At 43.1% G+C, this 17,567-nt stretch overlaps 1 protein-coding gene across 2 annotated transcripts in view; it reads right to left on the bottom strand.

The window, feature by feature from the left end:
- Window positions 1-17,567, bottom strand: part of JAK2 (Janus kinase 2) — an 86,830-nt gene that overhangs the window by 53,444 nt on the left and 15,819 nt on the right. Inside the window, exon 1 of one of the 2 annotated variants that reach the window (XM_077921705.1) lies at window positions 2,266-2,658. The exons of the other annotated variant lie outside the window; for it this stretch is intronic. The gene's annotated coding sequence lies outside the window, so the exon portion shown is untranslated. Of the gene's footprint in view, window positions 1-2,265; window positions 2,659-17,567 lie in introns of those variants that run through there. 2 annotated transcript variants of the gene reach the window in all.

The raw sequence follows: 17,567 nt of genomic DNA on the forward strand, positions 1-17,567 counted from the left end.
TCTATATACCATCCCAAAGGTCAACACATTTCCCTGACTGCTCTTTCTTGAAATCTGGAGATATTTTGTATGTCTAATGGGATAAATCTGTAGGATTCAAAATAAGTGAAACTATCAAAGGGAAATTTAATTTAAATAATTCGAGTAGGGATTTCTGGCAGGCTCACTTTGTCATTTTAACAAAGACCTAGAATCATAGAATCATAGAGTTGGAAGAGACCACAAGGGCCATCGAGTCCAACCCCCTGCCAAGCAGGAAACACCATCAGAGCACTCCTGACATATGGTTGTCAAGCCTCTGCTTAAAGACCTCCAAAGATGGAGACTCCACCACACTCCTTGGCAGCAAATTCCACTGTCGAACAGCTCTTACTGACCTCCTTCCTTATAAACTACAGAAGCACGCAGGAAAGGATTAGGCTTCTGCTTTTGTGTTCTTTAGAAAAGTAAATAAGCCACGTTAAAAACCAGTGTACATCCTTCATTAACTGATATGATACATATATATTGTACTCAAATCTTCCCTTCAATCAGTATTTGAGTTCTCAAAAGAATGGTTAACTACATCTGAATAGTCAGATACTGAGCAATTTGCCAAAGTCTGAGGCATTTGCAACGTAAACTTCAGGAGTTCTATGAAGCTGTGAAATGGAGTAGCATCTTGGTGCTTATAACAGCATGATGATTTAGTGAGCTCACTACAATATTGTCTAAACTATATTTAACGGGGGGACGGGTTAGTTCAGTATTTAAGCGGCAGAAACACTGCAAGCACGGAGGTGGGGGCAGAACAAGATTCACCAATGTTCCCAAGCATCTCATATTCCCTCGGAATATGGTTCCATTCAGCTATCAGAACCGATGGCAGGGCTTACATAGGCAGAGCAGGGGCTGAGTTTTGTGTGAGTGGAAGAAGAAGAAGAAGAAGAAGAAGAAGAAGAAGAAGAAGAAGAAGAAGAAGAAGAAAGAAGAAGACTGCCACAAGAAACTAAATAAAAACCAGAGTTATCCTATTGTAGGACAAGACCTGCCAATAAAAGTAAAGAACTTATTTATGTATGCTACAACAGCGGCAAGAGTCTTGTTAGCACAATGATGGAAGAACGAGGAAATCCCAACGAAAGAACTGTGGCAAGAAAAATTGATGAGCTGTGCGGAATTGGCCAAACTGACATATAAGCTGCGGCAAAAGGACAACGGTGACTTCAAGGAAGAATGGGAACTTTTTTACAAACTATCTAAAAAGACAAGAAAAGGAATTGGCCTCTGGCAGGTTTTGAATAAACATTCACAAATTTATTAGCTGAACATATGATAGATAAAGTAAGCATACGTACAATTTTACAACATGCAGAAAACAATATATGTAAAGAAATCAGGGAGGGGAGCTGAGGGAAGACCTTGGTGAGGGGGAGAGGGAGGGTTGAGGGGGGAAAGGGGGGGAAATAATGTAATTGATTAAGAGGACTGACAAATTGTTATGTGAAAATTGGTTAATAAAAATATTTTAAAACGAAACAAAACCAGAGTTATCCTTAAAAAGAACTACTACTTCAGACATAGTCAAAATATCCCTTCCCCTACCTTTCCTTTAAATGGTGGTGAAAATAAATTGCCCAAAGAACTGAAGAATTTTTTTTATTTTTTAACTTCACTGGTCAGTAAATTATTGCATATTTTGTTACTGGCATATTGTCAAATCATAATGAGAAAATATCGTTTCACCACCATGAAGAACCTATGTTCTTGAACACTAAGTTGAAAAACACAAGACTTTTTCATGTTAGTTTATTTTGCCCTGAGTGGCCCGAAGTGTTTTCCGCAGCTACATATCTGAAAAGAGCAGATAGTCCGTAAAACAGATATAAGACAACTTGCAGAACGAAGATCGCTTTTATCTCTACCAATGCAGCTTGACAGAAAATGGAAAACCGCAAACACAAGCCAGGGCTCTGAAAGTAAACAGCATGTGAAAAAGGAAGAAGAAAAAAAAGGAGGAGGAGGCAGCAGCAGCGAAGAGGGAGCATTCATTGCTAGTGTAAACACTTGGTTTCTTATAAGGCTAAGAACACAGTCTGCATTTCACTGAATCGACAGAATGTTAGCAAGCAAGATTTCATTCTTCCTCCTATTACAACTGAACTGAAAAGAAACTGTTAATGCAAAACTATTCCATTCTCCAAGACCAATTTCAAGTTTATAATATTGTATTTACACACTTAACATTTTGTTTTGAAAGAAGAGTATTCATTCCAAAATGTATACCGTATTTTGAAATTTTGCCGGCAGAATCGTCTTTTCAAATCTCCACACAGAAAGGGTGAATTTAAAACTGATGCAAATAAAATATCAGAGTGCAATCTTATCCTTGAGTTTGCATCAGCCGAAGAGTTCTAGGATCTCAGCAGAAGCCCGGCAGCGGAACACAATATATTCTACCAGCAGATCAGAAGTCTCCAACGTGCTGTAGGGATACACCATCAACACAGCTGCTCTGCCAGAGAAAATGCAGAGGCAGAGCAGCCAAAATAGGGACAGAGACATGGGCAGAGCACAAATTCTGTGCCACGTCAATTCACAACACAACCATGTTCTGCCAGGACACTGGCGAGGTTATGCTGACTGTACACAGCCATGACCTTCCGCTGCCCAGACTGTACGATTTGTACATACAAAAAACTTGTACACGTGATCTGAGCATACGATCTAAAGGGTAGGGTTGTGGCCTTCTGGTTTTCAAAGGCAGCAAGTATTACTGCTGCAGTCATCCCAGAAGTCATAAAAGACCTTTCACGGGGAGTTTTGATATATTAGCTCACAAAGACTTTGGCCAGCTATGCAAAAGTAGTCCAGCCATCTTTGCATCCAAACCAAACAAGCTGTTATTTGCACATTTATCTTCAGATTATGAATTCGCCTGGAGTTTATTTTGGTAAAGTAAATACACAATGTCAGAATGCAGTCACTGTTTGTTCTTGGTTTTTCTAGTAAACAAACAAAGCTGAGAACAGGTCACTGAGCAGAAAAGTTAATGATTTGGGGTGTCTTTTTCGGGAAGGTTTAAAGTACATTTATAAACTTGCGTAGTGCTAAAGTGCTTCATTTAAGCTGCAAACCTAAGAATGTCTTGCAGGCCAGGTGAAGCCTATGGAGAAAAAGATAAGATTGCACACAATCTGTTATAACGGAGCAAAAAAACAAATAAAGCTCTGCCCATAATCATAAAAAAGCAATTTTAACAAAATACATCGTAAGACAGCTCATTCTGCTTAGTGTTTCTACAATACCCTTTTCTCTCTTCTCAAACATACATTGCATTTGTGATCAAATTGCACTACAGTGGTGCCCCGCAAGACAAATGCCTCGCAAGACGGAAAACCCGCTAGACGAAAGGGTTTTCCGTTTTGGAGGTGCTTCGCAAAACGAATTTCCTATGGGCTTGCTTCGCAAGATGAAAATGTCTTGCGAGTTCCTGCAGGCTTTTTTTCTCCCCCCCCCCTTTCCCCAAGCCGCTAAGCCGCTTATCAGCTGATCCGCTAAGCCACTTAACAGCTGATCCGCTAAGCCGCTAAACAGCTGATCGCTAAGCCGCTTATCAGCTGATCCGCTAAGCCGCTTAACAGCTGATCCGCTAAGCCGCTTAACAGCTGATCCGCTAAGCCGCTTATCAGCTGGTCCGCTAAGCCGGCTAAGCCGCTAATCCGCTAAGCCGCTAATGGGCTTGCTTCGCAAGACGAAAAAATCGCAAGACGAAGAGACTCGCGGTACGGATTCTTTTCGTCTTGCGAGGCACCACTGTATTTAAAGGCATGGATGTTGCAAGTCAATATCACCAGTTATAGCCTTATCCTAGGAGGCTCGTTAACATATCACCTTGAGCTTCTCAACAGCACAGGTGAGGAAACTTTGGCTTGCAAGTCAAACTGGCAGGGATTCAAACACTGCCTGCAAGGCTGCATTCCCCAAACCATGCTTACCTGCCCCACACCTTTGAGCATATGTGATGTCTAGTATTGGGAAGGTACAGATGCAGTTGTCAGTGCACAACTGGAAGCCTTAAAGTGCATTCCTAATTGTGCATTGGCAAAGGACAACAGGCATTGGCCCTAGCAGATGGATTGGCGGTGCGAAAATGTTCCCCATGGGAACTCTTGGCAACCTCTTAAGTCCTGACTTCTGGACTAGATCTACTTGTAAAATCTGCCCCCACTGACTAGGGTCTGATAAGGATCCAGCCCATGTAGGCAAAATGTTCCCCTGTTTGAAATTAGCCAGGCACCAGGCGCATTTTGCACCTATCAGCCACATGAGACCAAGCGAAGATGCCTGGGCTTATATTTTATCTGCACAATCCGAATGAATTTCAGGAACCAAAATGCTTTTTCTAAGCAGGAGCAGTGAATGACATTATAATTCATTGCTGTAGCTTGGCCCCACTGCTCTGCTCACAGCTGTAAAAAATATTCCCACGGGAATATGGGTGGTCTGTGTCACCATAAAGAAAAAGAGGTTGGAATAGGCCAGTGTATATGTGGACTGCCCCTGCTTCAAGTGACTTTTCTTCTTGAAGTTCTCAAAGCTCTTAAACTAGCTCAAGGTTGTCCTCTGAACTAGCCAGATGTTTGGCTGAGAATCAATCCCAGTCAATCATTCATTTGAAAAATAAGACACTGGAGCCATCTTGCCCCAAAATGGCAACTAGAACAGTGTTTCCCAACCTTGGGCCTCCAGCTGTTTTTGGACTACAACTCCCATCATCCCTAGCTAGCAAGACCAGTGGTCAGGGATGATGGGAATTGTAGTTCAAAAACAGCTGGAGGCCCAAGGTTGGGAAACACTGAACTAGAAATTCCGTTTTGGTGACTGAAACCTTGGTTTTAAGGAGCCATTTGCCACCTAGCTTGAATACCTGAGTTTCTAACGCCGGCTCTAAGGCATTGAGGAAGAGAAGCATAAAACAAACCAAAGAGCAAGAGTTATGGTGTTACATGCAAATGTATACAAGTCTTGCCAACCATTTCTCCCCCAGTTAAAAAGCGGTGTCAGGAGATTAAAGGTGCAACACAAACTTGGAGTTGGGACCTGTGTCTCTGCATTTGCTGGTTCAAGCTGGAACAGAATTGGGAGGAGAAAACTGGACCATGGAGAACAGATCAAGTGGCCAGTCTGCCAACAGCAATCCTGTGCTCAAATCTGCACCCTTCTTGAAGCTGCTTTTATTGAGAAAAAACAAGTCAGGACTTCCTCTCACACTTTAGCATGCAACCAGGAACAGGCCTCCTTAGTGCACAGTGAGCCAGTGTGGTGTAGTGGTTAAGAGCGGTAGTCTCGTAATCTGGGGAATCGGGTTCGCGTCTCCGCTCCTCCACATACAGCTGCTGGGTGACCTTGGGCTAGTCACACTTCTTTGAAGTCTCTCAGCCCCACTCACCTCACAGAGTGTTTGTTGTGGGGGGGGGGGGGACAAAAAAAAATTCCTTCCAGTAGCACCTTAAAGACCAACTAAGTTAGTTCTTGGTATGAGCTTTCGTGTGCATGCACACTTCTTCAGATACACTGAAACAGAAGTTGCCAGATCCTTCTATATAGTGAGAAGGTGGGGGGAGGGGTATTACTCAGAAGGGTGGTGGGAATGGGTGATTGGCAGATAGCTGTGATGAGCCTGTTGACGACTCTTAACGACTGCAATAGGTCTTACAGGAAAAAGCAAGGGGTGAGAAGGGGTGAGAAAAATGGCTTTGTCATGTATAATGAGATAAGAATCCAATGTCTTTGTTCAGACCAGGTCTCTCCATGGTTTTAAGTTTGGTAATAAGTTGCAATTCAGCAGCTTCTCTTTCCAGTCTATTTCTGAAATTCCTTTGTAGTAAAACAGCTACTTTGAGATCTTGTATAGAATGTCCTGGGAGATTGAAGTGTTCTCCTACTGGACATTCTATAAAAGATCTCAAAGTAGCTGTTTTACTACAACTCATCTCATCTCATTCCAGACCAATAGTCATGCTGGCTGAGGCTGATGGGACTTGTAGTCCAAGAACATTTGAATGGCCACAGGTTCCCCACTCTACCCTTAGCCCTTGCTCTTTGGAAGATCACATTCAGATAGAGATTTGTCATACTTGGGTTGGGTAGGGCTGCTGCTTCTTGCAGTAGCAGTGCAAGGAGACTATTCCTTCAGGAACAGAGCAAAAGACGGCCATTCAGGAGGGGGAAATCTCTGTAATCATAGATCTCCGAGTTATTTCATGGAAAGCCATGTGCAAAAATGGACGCGATTGCTCTGCCTCCACCGGAATAGCTTTGTTGTGCAAGCTGAACCCTTCCTTCATCAGCCCTGCAACAAAATTACAACAGCAAATCAAAACCGCAAGGTCCAGTTTCTGCAATCCCCGGAACAGTAACTTCGGTCACTCTTAGATGTTCAATCACAATGGACTGTTTATTTTTGCAGCTTCAGATCAACTCCTACTTTAAAACGCTACAGCCGAAAAGCAGCAAACGGACTCGAAAGCCGTAAAATAATCCCCAGCAAAACTTGCCTCGTTATCACCACCAGATGCTTGAGATGCTTCCAGCACAATGTCAATCACACCATCCATTTCGGAAGAGTTCCTGTACATTCCTATTATCTGGGGTCTGCCGGGACTTGTGGCTATAAGAAGCCTCAGTTCAGTGTCTTTCTAAGGTGGTGAACCAAAGCTAAAGATGAGGTGGAGGGAGAAATGAGGGAAGACTGGAAAAATGAGAAACTAAAATTGAAACCAAAAATGGCTGAGCACTGCTCTCTGAGCCTTGGGATGGTTGATTTCCTCCCCTGCCCTGCTTTCTCTCTCATACACCCCCAAAACCTCTCACTACCCTTTCTCCTAACTTCCTCTTTCCGCCTGCATCTGTGCAAAAGAACTCCTTTTGCATTGTTCCCATACTTAGCATCATGCTTCACTCTTAGAGCCCAGTGGGCCAAACTACTTCAGGGAGCAGAGCATGAATCACACCCAAATAAGTAAAAATCCATTCTGCTCACGCACAGGCAGCATTGGAAACAATCCTAAATCGCCTCGAATAAATATTTTGGAAGTTGAGAACACATCTTAAATCACACCGGTATTCCATGAACATTGTCCAATTCTGTCTAAATATATTAAACCCCCGTCTTCCTTCTTTCACCCTGAAATAAGACTGTAAGCTTTCCCATGGTTGTGTGTTCAGACATTTCTGTTTCCCATTCTATTATGAGTGGGTTGAAGACTTATCAAGGTTTTGCCTAACACCTTACAGCAACAATTATATAGGACAGGCACGTCCAACTTCCAAGAGACTGCAATCTACTCCCAATATAAAAAAACTGGCAGTAATCTACCCAGTGAACTGGCAGTGATCTAGATCGCGATTGACCGGCTGGACATCCCTGATATAGGATATTAGTTCTGTTTGTTGCTAAGGTGCTTTTTGACACTGGCTAATCAGAATAAACCGGACCTGGAGCGAATTGTTTTTCTCTTTATTCTGTTCCTTGTTCGAGACCAAAATTCATTTGCTTTGTTACACAGCCAGTATATTTGGACAGAGTTTCCAGGACTCAAACCACATCGACAATATTTAACATCTTAAGTTTACATTTACTGTATGAAGTAATTCCAGAGCCATACACCATTTGGCCATCATACTTTATCCGTGAGAGGAAAAAGATTCCAAGTCCATTTCCCTCTCACTAAAGTCTCAGTGGCACAAACCACTTTTTTGATACCCTGTAGTGTAGCTTCAAGCTCACCAGTGCCTCAAACCATTTCTGAACAGTGCAGGCAGCTAAGCGCCTCTATTACCACTAACACGGAGATAGCATAAGGGCTGGTAGAAGCCCAAAGTTCTCACTTGTTTCAGAAGGGAGCAGAGCTGGGTTGTGGTGTTGGGTTCAATGTCTTTATAAACTATTTGGATGAAGGGATTGAGGGGACGCTCATCAAATTTGCAGGTGACACCAAACTAGGAGGGGTAGCTAATGCCACAGAAGGCAAAAATCAGGATTCAGAATGACCTTAACAGATTGGAGAACTGGGCCCAAGCTAACAAAATTAATTTAAATAGGGACAAATGTAAGGTTCTGCACTTAGTCAGGAAGAAACCAGATGCACAAATATAGGATGGGGGACATTTGGCTTGCTAGCAGTACCTGTGAAAAGGATATTGGGGTCTTGGTGAACCACAAGCTTAACGTGAGTCAACAGTGTGATGCAGCAGTAGCAAAAAAAAGGTTGTTGCTATTCTAGGCTGCCTCAGCTGGTTTTTATGTTGGACCAACCAAGTGGGAAAACATCCCTTCTCTTTTGCCTTCCTGTGTGCACCTGCTGCCAAAGAGCTATGGTTGGCACCCATCTCTAGAGATGCCAGCTGCCATAGCACTATACTTGCAGCTTTCTCCCTCTCTCAGCAGCCCTTTAGTGGGCAGTAAAGGATGAGGCCATACAGCCAGCCATTGTGAATGTACCAGTGTAGGTCCGTGGCAGCTGCCCACACCAGCTCTCACTTGAAAAATTAAGAAGCAAGACATACTTTAATGACCTGTCGTCCAACGTCCAAGGGCAAAAAGGCAGCTGTATTGACACACACAGAGGGCACGATGCCCGCCCATTCTGAATTTGGAAGAAAAAGAGAGGGGTGGGAGGAAGCAGCAACCAACTCAAAAAGCCACAGTTATCTACTGTGTCACCATGTCCTTCCAGAGGTAAGGAGACTTGGCTTAGACAAAAGTCCGACAAGAGTAAACATCAGCACAGACAACGCCAATCAACATATGGTTGCTCCAGCTTAAAACGAAAGGGCATTGAACTCATTTTGGCTATCTGTCTTTATAAAAGAGATTACCTTCTTCGTGTTGTGAAAGAAACGGCTGTGGCAAGCAGAACATTTTCCAGTTCAGAATTGGCTCATCGACTATACCCAAAAGGGCAGAGCAGAGTTAGTTCATAATCTGGTGGCCCACTCTTCATCAACTAATTCGACATGCAGTTGTACAATACCGCAATAAAACCATACAAACTTTATTTATTGTGGCTTCCATTTGGGCAATATTGCCACAATATTGTATACAATACAGGGGTACCTCGGGTTAAGTACTTAATTCGTTCTGGAGGTCCGTACTTAACCTGAAACTGTTCTTAACCTGAAGCACCACTTTAGCTAATGGGGCCTCCTGCTGCTGCCGCGCCGCCGCACAGCTGTTTGTTGCAGCAGCCCTTGCTACAAGCTCCACAGGCAAATGGTGGCTCTGGCACTGGCCAAGGGGTGCTTCCCAGGCCCCTGTGGGCAATGGGAGAAGGCACTTTTCTTTGGGGCAGGGGGAGGCAGTTCAGAGACCAGGAGTGGTGTCTGTGGCTGCCCAGAGGACTCCCAAGGGGAGAGGAGGCTGAGGGAACACTCCACAAGGGAAGGGTGTTTGAAAAAGGTTGAGAGACTGCCAGTTCTGCAGGCACAGGGTGACACAACTGAGCTCCTGAGCACCACAGGGGTGCAGCAGAAAGAATGTAGTTGGTCAAGGGAGCCGTGGACCCAAAAAGGTTGAAAACCTCTGGTGTAGGGAAAAGCCACTCATTCCTTGTCCAGCACTGATTTGAGCACAGGATTGCTGTTGGCAGATTGGCCACTTGATCTGTTCTCCATGGTCCATTTTTCTTCTCCCAGTTCTATTCCAGATTGAATCAGCAAACGCAGAGACACAGGTCCCAACTCCAAGTTTGTGTTGCACCTTTAATCTCCTGACACTGCTTTTTAACTGGGGGGGGAAATGGTTGGCAAGGCTTGTATACATTTGCATGTAACACCGTAACTCTTGCTCTTTGGTTGGTTTTATGCTTCCCTTCCTCAAAGTCGTAGAGCCAGCAAGATATGTAAGCTAGGCGCCAAATGGGTCATTAAACCAAAGTTATAATCAGTGAAACGGAATATCTAGTTGCTATTTTGGGGCAAAGTCTTATCTTCCAAATGATGGACTGACTGTGAATGATTATGAGTTAAACATCCTGTTAGTTCAGAGGACAACCTTGAGCTAGGTTAAGAGCTTTGAGAACTTCAAGAAGAAAAGTCACTTGAAGCAGGGGCAGTCCACATATACACTGGCCTATTCCGACCTCATTTTCTTAATGGTGACATGGACCATTCATAACGTGAATCCCCCCCACTCCAACTGTGAGCAGGGCAGTAGGGTGGGGTAAGTGAAGACAAGCTACAGCAACTAATTATAATGTCATTCACTGCTCCTGCTCAGAAAAAGCCTTTTGGTTCCTGAAATTCATTCGGATTGTGCAGATAAAATCTAACTGACAGAATTCTACAGGATGTGGTATTAGTGTGTGCAAACAGTCCAGGTCCAATGATTCCCCAGGCATGAAACTCCAGATCGTGGACATGTTAGGTGCATAGCTGTCAACTTTTCCCTTTTCTTGCGAGGAATCCTATTCGGAATAAGGGAATTTCCCTTTAAAAAAGGGGAAAGTTGACAGCTATGGTTAGGTGCCCTCCTGGAACCTAGACATCTTCACTTGGTTGCAAGCAGCTGATAGCCAGGTGCAAGATGTGCCTGATGCCTGGCTAATTTTGAAAACTGCTGTCTAGGCAAGCTGATCTGTACTTGAATTTGTGACTTTAGATTGCACAGTGCAATTCGAAAAAAGAAACCACACCTACCGAACAAGGTGAAGCAACTTAAGTAAGAGTATTTCCCCAGTTAAAATAGGGAGAGGAAAGAGTATTTGTGCAAGGCAAGTGGTAATGAAGGACATGAACTCTTAACCTAATCTGCCAACCTTATAACCACTGAGTTGAAAGGAAGGGAGAGGTCGCATATGTATCCTTCAACTCTTAACTGCCTTGCATGCATGAAAAGGCCACTGCAGATAGATTCCAGCGAACCCAGTCAAAAGATGTGTATTCCAGTGAAAACAGCAGAAAGTGCTATTTCAAACTAAGCCTACAACTGTATCTTTAGCTACGGTACTGTACCAGAATGATATAGCCTGCAACAGAATGCATCTGGTGGAAGGGAACGACATGACGAAGGTTAGCTATGCAAAGCACAGGGTGTGCACCCACCAAGAGATGCAAAGAGCAGTGCAAAAAATTTAATAATATCCATGTGCCCAAGTTGTTAACCAGAATTTTTTAAAAAAGAAATCAGTAGGTTTAAGATTAAAAACATGTGAACCTAAGGCAAACAGAATGTATTGTACCCTAAGTAAAAGGTAAAGGACCCCTGGACGGTTAAGTCCAGTCAAAGGCGACTATGGGGTTGCGGCGCTCGTCTCGCTTTCAGGCCAAGGGAGTTGGTGTTTGTCCACAGAGAGCTTTCTGGGTCATGTGGCCAGCAGGACTAAACCGCTTCTGGCACAATGGAACACCATGACGGAAACCAGAGCGCACGGAAACACTGCTTACCTTCCCACCACAGTGGTACCTATTTATCTACTTGCACTGGCGTGCCTTCGAACTGCTAAGCCGGCAGGAGCTGGGACAGAGCAACGGGAGCTCACCTGGTTGCCAGGATTTGAACCGCTTGTTGGCATACAACCAAGGAAGCAGGGGCAATTGGCAGGCCCCCAGCTGGCTCCATCCCACCGGCTGGTGTACCGGACAAACTCCAGTCCTTGAATCAGTGACCTGAACTTCAAAAGCTAGGGCACGCTCTACTCAGCAGAGATAACGTGCAAACAGAAGTGGCAGGAGAGGTTGCGTGAGCATATTTCCAAGCAGTTTATTCAGCATACATCAGGACAGAGGAAACATGTCCAATCTCCTTTGTGTCCAAAGCAAGACAGCCTAAGCAAAAGCTATACACTAATGGAAGTTCCCAGCAAGCTGTGCTGGAGTGCAAACAGGCATGTGACACACAACAATCATGCCTTAAGGTGGAACGGAACATCCCAACATCCTCCCCCTTTCCGTGTAACCTGTGTCAACATATTTCTACCCAACTGCAACCGCTGTACATAAACCTTAAGTTGTTCTGTGTTAACAACCTTAGATAACAGATCTGCAGGAATTTCGTTTCCTGGCATGTAGGACACCTGAATGAGTCCTTTCTGGATACATTCCCTTGAATGATGTAACTTTATCTGCAAGTATTTGGTTCTTTGCTTGCAACTCTCTGAGGTTAGCAAAGCCAAACAGGATCTGTTATCTTGATACACCTGTATAGGACATGTCACCTTGACTCTGACATCCTGAAACAGTTTCATCAATCATTCACAATCCAGGAGTGAAAATGACAGTGCACTGAGTTCTGCTTCACAGGAACTTAGGCTTACTGTCATCTGCTTCTTGCACAGCCAGTCAAACAGACAGTGGTTGTACATGTAGCACACTCCAGAAGTGCTGGTACCATCCGTGGTGTCACTTCCAAAACTAGCATCTGCAAAAATCTCAAGACCTCCAGTCTTCTGACGCGTGAACCTCAGTCTGTGGTGCAAAGTGCCCTTCAGATAGCGTGCTATGCGCGTGAGAGCTTTCCAATCCTGAACAGTAGGATTGTTAGCATGTTTGCTAAGCATATTAGTGCTTACAGCTATATCAGGTCTTGAACATCTAGCAATGAAATTCAGTTTGCCTAGAATGCATCTCTACAGTGAAGTGTCAGAAAATGCTTCAGCAGTACCATCTACCTGGTAACCTGTTACCATTGGTGTGTCCACAGGATTTGCATCAACCAAATTCAGCCTGGTTAGTACATTAGCAATTTTCTACATTTGGTGTACCAGAAAATTTCCTGCCTGGTCTTTCTCTACCTGCAGAGAAAGATAGTTGGATACCTCACCAAGATCCTTCACGTCAAAGTGCTCCTTCAGCTGAGCTAGGGTGCTTTGGTACAAAGCCTGATTCTTCCAGAGCTGACCTTGTGAATGGGAAGCCCAAGAGGCTCAGTGGTTTAGACCACAGCGTCACCCACGTCCCTCATGTACCCTAAGTAGGCTTCTGCTGGCAAGAGAATCCCCTGAGCAGAGTTCCACTCATAAGAGGCTGGGATGACAATCTTCACTGATTCTCCCTTCCCTCTGAAGCCCCTTTTGCCCCACCATCTTCAGAGGGATGGGGGCCCCTCTGAGCAGCAAGAGGGACTGCAGGGGAGAAAGGAGAAGTTGGAGAAATCTGTCTCTCCTCTTCTACTGTTAGGATCGTACATTGGATCGAAGCAGCTCTTCCATTTGTGGACAATTAGAATCACAGAATCATAGAGTTGGAAGAGACCACAAGGGCCATCGAGTCCAACCCCCTGCCAAGCAGGAAACACCATCAGAGCACTCCTGACATATGGTCAGGATCCTGTCCACTGAAACCATATAAGTACATGTGTCAATTTATAACCACATTACAACTCTTTCTTTCTCCCCCTCTAGTCATCATGTTACCTATGATTATACTACATAGGATTAATATTCTGATATAAATTGCTTCATGCACACACATAGAGGATTATGCCTCTCGATATGTCACAGCAATTTAAACATCCTTCAGGTTAGGACTAGGGAAAGAAATACCTTATCCATGTCATGAAATAACCGTGCTTAATTTAAAACACAGAACTATATCCGTTTTCTTTTTAAATGATTAATAGCTCAAAGTTGTCACTCAGAATCAAGTTTCTAGCAAGCAAATGTGCATTATTCAGCAGCAAGCGTTTGATAAGATCCCTGGATTTGTTCAATGCACGAGTCTTTGAATGACAGCAGGAATACCGCTGCATGTGTTAGGAAGAAAGAAGCCGTCAAGCTCTTAACAGGAATGAAAGGAAAGATCAAAGAGGCTTCACAAAAATGAGAAGGGCAGATGTTCCACATATAGAAGTGATGTGGAGCTAGAACACTCCATAAAAAGGTAAAGGGACCCCTAACCACTAGGTCCAGTCCTGACCGACTCTGGGGTTGCGGTGCTCATCTCGCTTTATTGGCCGAGGGAGCCAGCATACAGCTTCCGGGTCATGTGGCCAGCATGACTAAGCCGCTTCTGGAGAACCAGAGCAGCACACGGAAACGCCGTTTACCTTCCCGCCGGAGCAGTATCTGTTTATCTACTTGCACTTTGACGTGCTTTCGAACTGCTAGGTTGGCAGGAGCAGGGACCGAGCAAGGGGAGCTCACCCCGTCGCGGGGATTCAAACTGCTGACCTTCTGATCGGCAAGTCCTAGGCTCTGTGGTTTAACCCACAGCGCCACCCATGTCCCAGAACACTCCATAGTAACAACTAAATAAAAAGTGACTCTATCTTAGTCATTCTTTAAATTTTACACGGCATGAAAACCTCGAGTTTTAAATCTTAAGGAAAGAGGTGCGTTTATTTTTTGCAAACAATAAAGTTGCAGAACAGCTAAAAGTTGCAGAGCATTAAATCTTGCTCTGCTCTGAATGGCTGAGTTGTTTAACTTTAAAACATACAAATAAGTTATTTTCAACAAATCAGTTTTCCCCTACCCCACAGGATTCAACTGGCATGTGGATCAGCTTATATTTGTAACAAATAAATTTATGAAAGAGGCATATATTAATGCCAAACAACTCCACAAAATTGCATACCTTAAAGGGGTTAGTGCCCCAGTTTGTCGAATGGCTCATCAAATGCAATTTCTGGAGGTACTGAGCTACCTAACACACACACACAAAACCTTGTCCCTGCCACGAGGGTTAGCCTGTTACATATTAAATAGAAACTCCAATGGCAAATTAATAGTTCATAGTGGGATTTCCCTCACTGTATACTATTTACAGTGTGGTTAATTGTTTTAAGTTGCACGTCACTGTAGATATCAATATAGCTTCAGCATTTCCTAAAAACCACCTCTGAATCTATTTCACCGCAAAACCAATCAGATCACACAAAAAATTATGCTCCAGTTTACAGCTCCGGTTGCTGAGTTATGCCTACAACAACCACAGACCTTTTCAGATTTCCACTTGTCAGAACTGCAAACGAATACAAAGCCAGTTTTTGAATTGCTTTTTTATATAGCCAACATTGTCTGAAAGAATGGTCTTCTGTAGTTTCTTCCTCCAAGGAATATTTTTTAACACTAACTTTGTCTCCTTGATGATGCACCTATAAGCCTGTGAGATGTATCAGTGTTGCCTGGAAGACTTTCAACACTTCTCCTCTCGACAATCCAATTTCAACTCTAAACAGCCAGATTCAACTCTGAACTGAATTAGACAGCTTTTTATAGAGGCAGCCTATTTCCTTTGCCCACAGCAAGAGTGTGATTCTCTGAGGCACTAATAATATATGTTTTATCGGAGTACATAAACGATGCTGACGGGCAGCCTTGTTATCAAGTTTCCCAACACGATTACCAGCAGCCTTGGTGCAATAGAACAGAAGTTCTTGTTGCTTCCCACAGGCAGTAAAATGTACATTTTTCAATTTTATCACAACCACGTCAGCCGACCTAGCCAGGCAAACACACACCAAAATACGCTGCCTTGACCCAATATAATCAGTTACAGCTCACTATGCAACTATCCTAAGTACACCGGCTAAGTCTCTGCAAACAATTAAGAAATGGGATTAGGATTCTCTCCCCTCCCCCCCTTGGCAAAGTGGCTATGCCTTAAAACAACCTCAAGGCGAGCAGAAAGCCAAGATCTTAAAAAATAAAATAAAAAAATCTCCAGTGTGCAGACGCAGGGAAATAAACTAAATCGCTGGAATGATAAAATGGCAGCACTTCCACAGTTCCCTTTTTCCTTTGCGTTTCAGTCCGTAAAACAAAAACAGTCACTTTCAGTTCCTTATCGCAGCCTCCTTCTGCTATTTTATGATAAAAACTACACGCCATTAAAGGGGCTTTAATGGTAATTGTGGAAGTCAATTCTGGAGTGTCTTATAAGAGAGTTTCCTGCTTGTGCAATGGAAAGGCTGTGGTGTATTTATTAGGGTAGATTCGAAGCTGCTCTTGCCCTGAGCTGAAGGTGCTTTTTGCTTTGTGCAAGGCACCCCTGCCCTGCTTTTCAACAACCTTATTTCCCTGCTGTAGCCGCCTATACTGCTTTCCACAGCTTTTTAGTGGGCTCAGACAGCAGTAATGGAAAGACGGGCGCAGAAAAGCCCCGTTCAGTAAGTGGAAGAATCCAATCCACTATACAGTGGTACCTCGGGTTACATATGCTTCAGGTTACAGACGCTTCAGGTTACAGACTCCACTAACCCAGAAATAGTACCTCGGGTTAAGAACTTTGCTTCAGGATGAGAACAGAAATCAGGCTCTGGCAGCTCGGCGGCAGCAGGAGGCCGCATTAGCTAAAGTGGTGGTTCAGGTTAAGAACAGTTTCAGGTTAAGTACGGACCTCCAGAACGAATTAAATTCTTAACCCGAGGTACCACTGTACAGGCTTGGTCTAATGAGAATACGTAATAACTAGGCCTGATAAGACATTGTGAGTTAAGTACAATATCAAAGAGCTAGATTCATTTCTAATTCTTTCTAAAGTTTATCAAATACTAGTGTAACATTCTCCACCTGATCCAAAATATTCAAGATGATGTAGTGCAACACCAAATTATGAATGTGATATATTTCCAGCATTTTTCTCCTTCGTTTCATTAGTTTCCTTTTAAAATATTTTTGTTTTATAAAAGCAGGGAGGGGGGAATTATAAACACTTGAAAAACTGTACAAAAATAATTGCACGAAATAAATATATATATATTTTCCATTCCCATTGTAAGCATACGAATTTCTTATTCTCAACAAGAGAAATATCTGAGAAATTTAAACATTGGAAGACCTTATGAAGAAATACAGAGAACTGTGTGGTCAGAATGCCATTCACAGGCCAGCTAAGAATAGGCAATATTGCAAACTTTCTATGGCCACATCAATATAATTATATACATGCATACACTCTTCACCTCCCCACCAAGATAAGAATTGCTCTTATCTTATAAATACAGAGTACAGTACCAAAGAAAATGAGTTCTGTATAGAAAGCAGCACCACTGAAAGGTATTTGTCAAAGCATAAATGCTACATCCTCAAGAACAATAAATCACAACACGACACGAGGTCTCAGAGCAAGAGACTGCTATGGTAAATTTATAACTGTATGATTCTGTAAAATCTCATATCCTAAGAAATGGCAAGTTCCAAGACTGCCAGAAAGATCATTTATTGCAAGGAGGAAGAAATGCAGCATATATATATATATATATTTCAGATTAATTTTAATTGAGTGTCCCCAAAAAGAGGCATGAATGGAGCTAACACTACTAATCTGTGCTCCCAGCTGCCAAGTTTCCATAATTAAAAACAACTTTTTAGGTAGGTACCTTCATGGAACTATGAGGTGCACACACAAAGACATTACTTATACTAGCTTTAACTGTATATATATATTTTTAATTAAATTTTCTGTTTTACAATTTAGAACGTTCATTTAAACAACCTTAAAATGCCTATGCCTTCTTCTCTTTCCATGGTTGATTTTACATATCATAAATCCCTGCATATTTTACATAAACTAAACCATTCAGAATTCCATTATTACATCCATCAAAACTTGTTTACACAGTTGGGTTTATCTGAACGCTGCCA

This window comes from Podarcis muralis, chromosome 17, assembly GCF_964188315.1.
Source record: "Podarcis muralis chromosome 17, rPodMur119.hap1.1, whole genome shotgun sequence".
Classification (NCBI taxonomy): Eukaryota; Metazoa; Chordata; class Lepidosauria; order Squamata; family Lacertidae; genus Podarcis; species Podarcis muralis.